The sequence below is a fragment of the Etheostoma spectabile genome, chromosome 14 (genome assembly GCF_008692095.1).
Source record: "Etheostoma spectabile isolate EspeVRDwgs_2016 chromosome 14, UIUC_Espe_1.0, whole genome shotgun sequence".
Lineage (NCBI taxonomy): Eukaryota > Metazoa > Chordata > Actinopteri > Perciformes > Percidae > Etheostoma > Etheostoma spectabile.
In genome coordinates this window covers 22,787,315-22,798,750 of record NC_045746.1, presented here as the reverse complement: position 1 = coordinate 22,798,750, position 11,436 = coordinate 22,787,315, and the positions used below count along the sequence as shown (strand labels likewise).

General features: G+C 41.8%; 1 protein-coding gene and 1 long non-coding RNA gene across 3 annotated transcripts in view; both read left to right on the top strand.

Moving 5' to 3' along the window:
• thsd7aa (thrombospondin, type I, domain containing 7Aa) overlaps nt 1-11,436 on the top strand; it is a 213,050-nt gene that overhangs the window by 1,919 nt on the left and 199,695 nt on the right. The window lies entirely within an intron of this gene.
• Nucleotides 9,760-11,436, top strand: part of LOC116701550 (uncharacterized) — an 11,058-nt gene continuing 9,381 nt past the window's right edge. The window contains exon 1 of the long non-coding RNA XR_004334938.1: nt 9,760-9,849. This is a non-coding gene — a long non-coding RNA (uncharacterized LOC116701550). The remainder of the gene's footprint in view (nt 9,850-11,436) is intronic.

Genomic DNA, 11,436 nt, shown 5'->3' with positions numbered 1-11,436 from the left:
GTGATAGGTGTAAACCGAGCCCTGGATATCCTGCTCTGCCTTTTAGAAAATTAAAACTCAGATGGGCCAATCTGGAATCTTGCTCCTTATGACCTCATAAGGGGCAAGATTACCTCCCCTTTCTCTGCTTTGCCCGCCCAGAGAATTTGGCCCACCCATGAGAGAGAGACATCATGGCTTTCAAACCAGCAAAGTGGCAGTTGGTCAAGGCTACAACCCCACCCTCCATCTTGCCTCCCCCCTCTCCTCCTTAAAAGCTACAGAATCAGAAATGGCACATACAAGGAAAGCTCATTGTGGGACTGGCTCTATTGGCTGTAATTCTGCACCAAGGTTGAATTTTGGGAAAGAGACTTCAGATACAGTATTAGGGGACCACTAAGGTCTATATAAAAGAGACTTCAGATACAGTATTAGGAGACCACTAAGGTCTATATAAAAGAGACTTCAGATACAGTATTAGGGGACCACTAAGGTCTATATTTAAAGAGACTTCAGATACAGTATTAGGGGACCACTAACGTCTATATAAAAGCATCCAAAGAGCACCATGTCATCGGACCTGTAAACAGTATTTATTTTCTTTACACTTTTTATGTTCTTGTTTAATTGTCCAGTACTTGCAAATTAAATTATTTTTCAGTTGAAGAAATTCAGTTGCTGTTTCTCTTATGTTTTATATATTCTCATGTGGGAGCAAAGGTTAGGAGGGAAAGTGAGTAATCTGTGTCAAAACCTAAATTTCTATTTAACTCATTCCTGTATACAATAGCAGGCATCTCAATCAAAGAAAAAAAAAATACAAATAGGTCATCCTAACCCTAACCCTAACCTTAAATTATGTTTTTTTGTTTTCCTATTCTGACATTATTGTTGTTTACCAGCTTCATTGCTCCCACCCTGTGCAAAGGAATGGAAATCCTAGGGTATTACGTGCTGTACCTCCGACTGTGTTAAGGTGGGGGAGGAGATTAAGGGTAGTGAAACCAGAGCAGATTGGCCAGACAAAGTTAACCTAGATACGGTATAGACATGTTTATGTGAGCATCTCCTCTTGGCTTAAGTGCGTTGGCACTTGGCTCCCCCGTGCTAGGGTGGCTTGCTGACACGACCGTGGCATAGATGCAGAGATGGTGGCGGTGAACCATTCTTGTTTTTCTATGTGCTCCAATCCTTCCCCACGTGCTCAACACAACAATGCGTGAGGCTTCATTCTCCACCTCGGCACCTCTTGTCTGGGAGGGGAGGGGCAGGAGCAAAGAGCTTGTCTGGTGACGTCTTAGAAAGGGGGTGGATTAATACATATTTATGCAGTGAAAATTTGGCTAAACCCACACCCATAGTACAGATGGGCGACTGAAATTAGCCCAGTGGCTTCAAATAGGTTTCTCCTGTAAGTAATGCGGGGGTTGGTCTCTCAAGAGACTGCTGTTCCCTGCAATATGTGCAAAAGTGTTGAGGGAAAGAGTACAGTTTCACTTAATGCTTTATGGAAATGTTAGTATTTAATCTATTTAAATATCCTCTGTGGACTACTACAATACTGTGTAATTGGGCCAAAAATGCTAAATAGAACAAACAGATGAGTCATGTGTGTCATATTATTCCACTAAACTACCTGCATATGTATGGAATTTTGCAGCAATGTGTACTCTGGGACGCCGTGTAATGTCTTTTGGCAGACGACTTGCTTGTATTGACTCAGGGTTTGGAGCACAGAGCCACAGACAGAAGGTTGGAGGATTAGATTGCTGTTTCACTCCGAGTGGAGTTTGCAGATTGTTATTTTTGGTTTTGTGTCACCGTCAGCTTTATTGGAGAATTGAGCATCTACGTGTGTTCAATTTTTCACTTAATGGATGAATAAAGTTTCAATTTTTAGGGGCCAAACAACTAAATGTGATGATGGAAACCTGCATGGAAATGAGCATTCTAACCTGCCGGCCTGCCAGCAGGTTAGCATCAACCATGGACACGAAAGGCCGATCGATAGCGTCACCTGTTTGAGATGGACATTTCCTGTCTGAAATGGGTTTCCACAGCAACATCCTAATTCAAATATCAAGAATCCGAAAGTCCATTCTCAATGTATAAGTGCATTAAAAGTTGCAAGTTTCCTCGTGTACATTGCAGATATTTAAGGTTAGCACAGAGAAGGTTCCGTCTTCAGCAGATGCATGTGAAAACTCTGCACATACATTATTTTGCGCAGTGAAGCTCAAACATAACCAAACCACTTTTTTTACTAGAGAAGATCTGAAAAAAATAAAAAAAAATAAAAATAGGTCTATTACTTTAATTCTATTTCAAAATTCAGGTGTTTTTTCAGGTGCTAGGTATGGGAAGGGATTGCAGTTAAAAAAGGGTTTTATTTACATATTTAAATGAAACAGGCAACAAATAAAAGCTAATGAAACTAAAGAAGAAGACGGTGATTAGCTCAGTGTTCCATCTGTAATTATGAGTGTGTTAGAACTCCCGACAGCAACGGGAGAGAGAGGGAGAGAGAGCAACAGAAAGTGCGCTGGGCTAGACTATCTGTCCAATCTGAGTTTTCTGCTGCACGACTAAAAACACTTTTGAACGTACACACGGTCCACCAAAACAACTTCCTTCCTGAGGCTATTTTGCAGCGGCACCGTGGCTCCATCCGGCCCTTAGAACCACCCAAGACGACAGTGATTGGTTTAAAGAAAAGCCAATAAACCAGAGCATGTTTTTCTCCCATCACAGAATGCTGTGAGGACTCACCAGACCTTCTTTTGCAGCGCTGTGGAGGCAGGTCTGGCAATGGGAGACTTGTATTACTGGTGCAGAGAACATGGCCAATGGCCAAACCGATAACTGAAAGTCCAAAGTTGTTATAAAAATAAAAGGCAGCATGAAGGACATCATATTATGCTCATTTTCACGTCCCTTGTATTTAGAGGTTGTACCAGAATAGGCTTACATGGTTTAACTTAACTTAACAAAAACAGTATTTCTGTTGTGCAGCACATTGCTGCAGCTCCTCTTTTCACCCTGTGTGTTGAGCTCTCTGTTTTAGCTACAGAGTGAGGCTTATCACTTCTGTTCCATCTTTGTAGGGAGTACCTAGGTAAGGACTACTAGCCAGTCAGAAGTAGAGTATGAGTGCGAGCACTATAACATGTCACTTTGTAACACATGATAGTCACAGAAGTAAAGGCTGGACTACAACAGAGCGGTTTGGAGCAGTTTGTAAACAGTGTTTTCTGTTGGAGATGGTAAGTCCCTTTGGGGGGGGACCTTGGACTTTTTCACTTTGTAAACCTGTAACGTGCAGAAAAAGGATATGTAACACAATACAGGAAAGAGAAAAAGCCAAAAAGCATAACATGAGCACTTTAAATCTGTTGTGTAAGTAACATATCCGGCCTTTCTGATTTGGCTCTGTTGACATGTGCCTGATGTAAAAGTTCTTAAAAAAAAATCTGATACCAGTTGCCCATGAAATTCATTTGTTTAAAACATTTTCATGAACCAGTTGTGAGAGAACAGAGTTTGGGTAGAGTTATAGACTTGGACAAGAGAAAACATTCAAAGCTGATTGAGCTGACTGAGTTGCCTGTCTTTCACGTTGATGTTATTTCAAAATAGAAAAAGGTAAGCGTCATATTAGTTCCCCAGTCTGGACCAATCCACTCTCTCTGCATTGTGTATAGTCAAACTTTTGGATGAATGGCATTCAAATTACACAAAAAAATGTTTAGCCCAGTGCTGTATACTGCCAGGGAGCACTTAATGTTTTTTTTTTTTTTTTTTACTGCAATGGCCTATCGTTAACGACCACCAGTGCACACTACAGGGCTTGACACTTCCCGGCACAGTGCAGGACAACAGAAGTGTCAGCAGAGCCGGACAAGCTGGAGCAACGACTGATGGTAATGAGTGGGGCAGTCCCAGTCAGCTTCAGAAAGACCTGATGAATGGAGGCTATTTAGGCCTGTTTAAACCCCACACACGCAGAACAACACAGTGTCTCTGTATTGTCGTCCCGCTGCTCAGGCCCTCTGCTGCAGATGCTCATGTCTATGTGGTAAACAAAAGAAAGAAGGCTTCACCTCGAGTCACATGACCCACTCTTTGTTCTTCCTCCGATGTCCGCATAGAATCCCCCCCCCCAGACCACCACTACCCCCTCCCTCTCATGGTGAACTTTAACCTCAGAGCTGAGTGGGTCTCGTGAGGCTATCAACAGTGAAAAGGAGGTGGGGGTGGAGTGTGAAATACAGCATCTTCTCCAGATCAAGTGTCAAGTGCTTTATTCAGCCATTTACACCAGTAAATTTAATAACTGGAGGTGGAAGTCCACTGATTTATGTTTTTTTTTAAAGAGGACATACATGTTTTTATTAAAATTGCCAGTAATGTGTATTTAAAGGTGAACTCATCAATATTTTTACATGAACTACGACTCCAATGACTATGTGTAATGTAGTGTAATAATGTAGTGAAAAGGGTCGCTTGCAGGGCAAACCCTTGAGAGAATGACCACCAACTCTGCAGAGCCTTCAGCCTCTATTAGCTTAGTCTCGCATTGCCATATCTTCCTCCACAGCGCTACATAGGAAGGTCTGTCTAGTCCACACAGCATTCCTGGATGGGAGAAAAATATGCTCTGGTTCATTGTCATTTCTTTTTTATGTTTTGGGCATTTTCGGCCTTTATTTTTAACAGGACAGCTGAAGACACGATAGGGGAGAGAGAGGTGGGAACGACCTGCAGCAAAGGGCTGCAGGTCGAAGTTGAACCCTCGTCCGCTGCGTTGATGAGTAAACCTCTATATATGGGTGCCAGCTCTACCAACTGAGCTAAGTGTCCCTCATCTAGAAGAAGTGTCCCTCGTCTAAAGAAGTCTCCCAGCTAATCCTGCCTTGGACTGACCAAAGTTGGAGAAAAAGTTATCTAGCTGATTTGATCTTACCTAGATACTGAGCATGTGGGACTCCCAACAAAGATAGTATAGAAGTGAGATGTCTCACTCTGTAGCTAAAACAGAGACCTAAACACACAGGGTGAAAACAGGATCTGCAGCAATGTGCAGTACAACAAAAACATGGTGTTTTTTGAAAATGAAACCATGTAAACCTATTATGGTACAACCTCAAAATACAATTATGAACCTGAAAATAAGCATAATATGGGCGCTATAACCCAATCACAATCCTTATGGGCTGTGCTCAGGACCGGATGGAGCCACGGGGCCTCTGCAAAACACACTCGAGAAGGAACTTGTTTTAGTGGAACGTGTATACGTTCAAAAGTTGTTTAAGTCGTGCAACAGAGAACTCCGATTGGACAGACAGTCTAGCTAGCTGTCTGGATTTACCCTGCAGAGATCTGAGGACCAGGTCCAAGACCAGGTCCGTGGAAGATTTCTGAGATCATAGTCCTCAGAAATCCACCGGAGGTTAGAAAACCAACACAAAGACAGAGTTTAAGTAATATAAACTAGCATTTTCCTAACTCTGATCAAACCCCATGAGTCTTGGCTGTATCAGAGACTAGCTTTCTACTTTAATAAACTTGCAAAAAAGATGAGTAAGTTGTTGTAAACCTGACAACCTGTCGATCTCGTCATTTCACCGAGACAGCAAACAAGTCTGTTCCCTAAAATGTCTGACGGTATTGATGGAACTTGATGTGTCTGGCAGCACCATGTGTATCTTCAGGGTTGAAAATCTGTTTTCTTATTTTTTGTGGACGGCTGATGTCGAGCACCCTTTTCAATGAAAACATATGGATGTTCACAAGTGATTAAAAGGCATTTGTTGTTTTGAACAGACACTTTAGTGTCAGATTGGCTTGTGCAGATGGAACTGGAGGAGTGCTATCAAGGCATAATGGAGGCGGGTGAAAATTATTTCTGTTTTCCCTGGGATTCATCAAGCGCCAAATTGCACCCATTATTCTGTGTGGGTTTGAAGAAGCTGCATCCAGCTGTTCAATTCTGCCTGGCAGGCCATCCCAGGTGGAGGAGGGGTGTGTGTGTACAAACACTCACACACACACGCACGCACTACATCGCACACACCACACACACACACACACACCAACCACAACACACCCCACACCACACACACACACACACCACACACACACACCACACACACACGGTGCATGTGCACACCATTACGACACTGAACTCAGTGCTGTCTTTGTCTTTCTCTCTGCTCTCTCTAATCATCCCTGTAATCCCCATTAACATTAACCCACTCCTGCTTTTCGTACTTAAACAAGTGAAAAAATCATTTTTAATTGGGTGGTTTAGAATCTTAACACTCTTTACAAAAGCTGAGTGACAGGGCATTTGGTCTTGCACCCACCTCCTTGCTATTTTTAGGCTATTTCTTTTATTCTCCATTCACGACAACACCTTAAGCACACACACACACACACACACACACACCACACACACACACACACACACACACACACACACACACACACACACACACACACACACAGAGCACAACACCTATACGTGTGTGTGTGAGTGTGTGAGCGTGTTTGGTGCCCATTACCCCCAACAAAAGGGCTGACAGTGGGGAGGAGTGTTGTCAGTATCCCACCTGCAGGCAGTGGACACGGGGCGGCTGAGTAATTACACGGGAGTGGGGTTCGTTCGATCCGGGTGCGACTCCCCTGCATGGCATCCACCCTTGTCCTTTAACTGAAAAGAGGCCAGTGCCGGCAAAATAACTCTGGGTTTGACTGACAAATGGGTTTACAGATGTGTTGGGCTGACACTGGCCACGTATTAACAAGATTACGTCTTAAGAGCAGCTTGCAACCATAGTGTTCATTACATCCACTATGCGACGTGTTAGGCAGGACAACAACAGATTCACAGCTACATCGTGGCCGTTCTTGGAGCTTTTCCAGTTGTGGAGTTAAAACTGTAAAGTTTTTTTATAAGGAATGTGCAGTATGTGATAATCTTTTAACCTTTTATTCAACTAATATATAATATTATATACAATGCATTACAATAATAACAATAATACAATACTATAATATAATATTACAGTATTTTATTATTATATCATAGTATTGTATGTGCAAGTGTCCAAAGTGAATTAAGGATCATCAAAATTAAATATTTTAGATTACCAATATTTGTAGCATTGTTTTGTGTATTGACAACTGTCCAGCCTGCAGAAGTGGACTCATAGGTTACTTGGGGTGTATGGATGAACTGACTGGATGTTCTTCTCTTAACTGGAGTCTGGAGAACAAACCCAGTCTTGTTTATTTAATTAATGAATTCATTTAATTAATAATACAATGACAAGCAACCAGTCGGCTTTATAGCTATATCATAGATACTATAAGTATAGGGAAACTCACAAAAGCCAAAATTCTAAATAATTTCAGAGCTTGCATGTCCCAGATGAAGTTGTGGCTATTCAGAAGGTCAAGCACAGAGCTTATCGGATCCATCCCCAGTAACTGAATTTAATTCCAATAAGTAACCAGCATCTTGTTCAATTTATCACATTTATAGCAAACCAAATTTCATGAATATCGGTTTAGAATTAAGTGAGTAACTTTACATTTTGTAGAGAAATCTGCATCTCTCGATACACTGCATTTGTTTAGTTGCGGAGTCGCACATCAAATTACAGACGCTGTATCTTATCTATGGTCTCCTACTACGACTTACTGTACTGTGTGACTTCATGGTAAATCTATGTTGTTTCATTGTAAAGGTCTATATGCACATCAGCTTACTCATTACAACTTGACACATCAGCATGCAATTGGGCATTACAATGCAGTGCGGCACATCAACGCATTCTACGCAAATCGAGGTATTAACAAAATCAGTTGGGTCGATGGTCGTTCCAACCCTAACAGCCCTAGGTGTACACCTGTCCAGAATTTGGAGCATCCAACATGCTCCAGCTAGGCTGTCACTGCCTGTTCCATTCAGCAATTATGGACATGTTTTTGGAGGGTTTTATTTCGCTGAGAACAAGGTTAAACTATAAAATAATGTCATCTATGGGTACAGTTTTGCCATCAATTTCCTTGATTTTCTGTCAGTATAATCTGTGTAATTAGTGTTCCAAGTCATTAGTCTCTAAACCTATTCAAATCTATCATGTATCACCCATCAAAACCGTGTCTTCCACATATTATGCCTGCTTACTAACAAACAGACCTAAATATGAAATGAGAGAGATAAGAATGGAGGCATGTTGAGAAAGTGTTGATGGCCAAGATAAAGCTCTGTAGAATGCCATGCAACTGTTTTTTGTGGGTGCAGCCGCTGGTCCAGAACAATACCGTTCCAACTAACCACATTATAGTGATTAGCGATTCCTTCCTGCTCTCAGATAAACCCTTGTTTCCCTTTGGCTACCTCATGCTCCCTCTGAGGCTTGATTAGCCCTGGAAGACGTGCAGAGGATTGGCCTAAGCAGCATAAAGAGCTTTTCATCAACCTGCTTCTTCCTCTCCATGCCATCCTCTATTAGCACTCACTTCCAGCTAACGAGGCCTCGCCTGACATCTAAAAACTCTGCCACTTCGCTCAGAATCAAAATCCAGTTTATTGCTAAGTAGGTTTTTACATAAAAGGAATTTACTTTCATGCACACACAAGAAATATGAAGAAAAAAAGTTTGAATCGTAACAGAAGGTATCTCAGGACACTTTATTGGTAGAGCAGGTCTTGATCACACTATAATTTACTAAGATCCAACAATTCAAATTCAGCAATTGCGCGGCGAGGTAAAACTTCCTTTTAACAGGCAGAAACCTCAGACAGAACCGGGCTTTATGAAGCCTGACAAGCCAGACCCACATCTAGATCTCACCATTGGCAGGGCTCAATCCGAGGGGCGGGATAAACGGTTGCCTTTAAAATTCCCTGTGCACGCAATAGAATAGTGCTACAACCAACCAGAGCAAAGCTGGTTGATAGGTTACAGTTTTGTCGTATCCAGTTGGCAAAACTCCGAACACATCTTCCTTTTTTAAGAATGACTTCAGTGCTTCACTCCAAGTCTTCCACAATCATGGAGTCAGGTATGGCTGCAGCCTTGAGACCTCCCGTCTCATGCCTCACAAACAACACAAAGTTTTTTTCCGTTTCAAGGTATAGGCATTATAGGCGTTGCTCAATACCATTTCACAGGGGATCACAGTCATTTTGGACAATCCCAGTTGGTAACTATCTTTTCTGTTTTTGAGCGCCACGTTCAAAAGAAAATTTGACTTTCTCTTTAAAGGTCTGCATCTTGTGCTGGTTCTGAGAGAGGCTGTAGGGAGCTCCATCAGAAGACAGGTGATAGCAGGTTGTAAGAAGGTTAAACAATCGTATGCAAAACCAGATTAATCTTGGCTAAACTGCCAATTCCACAACAATAGCTTAAAGCTATAATATACAGTGTTGCAATGTATATGGCGCTTGATCATCACTTATGACCCGTGACATGTGTGGTGGTGTCTGTATATAGTCCCTCTGCCTATATTTTTCCCTTTTCTTCTTATTTTGCTTTGTGCAGGACATTCATGTTTGTCAGCAAAGAGCCTTTGGGCCCTGTGTCAGTGTGCAACTTTCAGCCAATACCAGCGTTCTCATTCCCATCCGCTGCTTTGCCCCTCAGCATGCCATACCGAGGCAGATGTCTAACTGACGCAGACCCACAGCCAGTGTGAAGCTCATAATCCACAATGCTGATCTTTACTGCGGAGGTGTCAAGAACAATCTGCAAGTAGCATTTAATTCAACCTGTTTTCACTCCGAACGCGTAAAATACGGATGTTTGGGCAGTGGCTGTCAGCGTCTGATTCGACGAAAAAGGCACCCTTGGGTGTGTAGAAAGTACCGGGGAAAGCAGCATGTAGATTGGGTTTAGCAAGTAGTATGTAAGGGGGAAATTCTGCATAGGGAGATTGGTCGAGGGGTTGGATACACAGGACTTTCACCCAGGAGAGCGGGGTTTGTGTCCCGTGTGTGTCCTTAGCCCTCTCGTTATTGCAGTGTGTCTTGGAATCGTAAGCCCACCCACAACCTTTCCCTAAACCCAACAGTGTCAAAAGGGACGCCAATAGTCCCGACCAAGCGTGTTTAGGTAAAGCGTGTTAAAAAATGCTAAAGGAGACTTTTAGCGTCAATAACAACAACAAAAGCACAAGACCAAGCGTACGTATTTTACGAGATGGGAGTGAGAATGCGTTGGTTTTATAATGTCTGATTCACTGCTGTGTTCAGCACTCCCCCTCCTCATTCACTCTCTAGCTCACTCGACCACTGGTGCTCTCTCTTATCGCTCTACTTGAAAATGAATTGGAAATTAAACACAATAATAAGTAAGATTAATCAAAGGTAAAATGCACAAATTACAGGAGCAGTACTCTTATGGGCTGTACTGAGAATACAACCAGATTAAAAAGACTTGGATTATAGATTATGCTGCACGAGTTGTGTTACAGATTGTAAATGGAGGTTTTCATACAGTATTGCTGTTGTTAAACACAGACCCCGATTACTTTAATGCATCAAGACTTCTCTGTTTGTTGATTCTCCGTTCACCATACAGGCATGTGACACTGATGTGGTGGATAGTACTATTTTAGTTCTACGTGTTGAGTTATAAATAGCCAAAGAGCTGACACAAGCAGCGATTCACCTCTGGCAGTCAAAACTGTGCAGCTAGACAAATAAGATGGATCACAAACATGTACACACACAGTAAAAGAGTGAGAGAAATAAAACAAACTTATACTCATTTTTAATAATGTGTGTGCCCGCAGTAATTCACAAGATATCCCATTTTCAATGAGGCGGAAATCTAAAATGTATTTCTTTAATACATATCAATACTCCCTGGCTTGCAGCAGGGCTGAAGGGTGGCCATGTTAGTTTTCAAATATTTTTAAAATCTGATTACAATTACATTTTGTACATGCATGGTCTTAATGACATTTATCGAGCTCATTCATACTCCCCAGAGGATGATTCCTAGGGATTTTACTGAACCCCTGAAATGAGCATGGCACTACCTTTGGATGGGCATTTCAACTTAACAAATACCGTGAGTACGGAAAGTATCCAGACCCCTTCACATTTTTCCCTCTTTGTTTTAATGCAGCCATTTTCCAAAAATCAAAAAAGTTCATTTTATTTCTCATTAATGTAAACTTAGCACCCCATCTTGACAGAAAAAAAACTGAAATGTAGACATTTTTGCAAATTTATTAAAAAAGAAAAACTAAAATATCCTAAAAAAGGTCCTAAATATTCAGACCCTTTGCTGTGACACTCATATTTAACTCACATGGTGTACATGTCTTCTGATCCTCCTTGAGATGGTTCTACTCCTTCATTGGAGTCTTGCTGAGTGTAATTAAACTAATTGGACTTGATTAGGAAAGGCACACACCTGTCTATATAAGACCTTA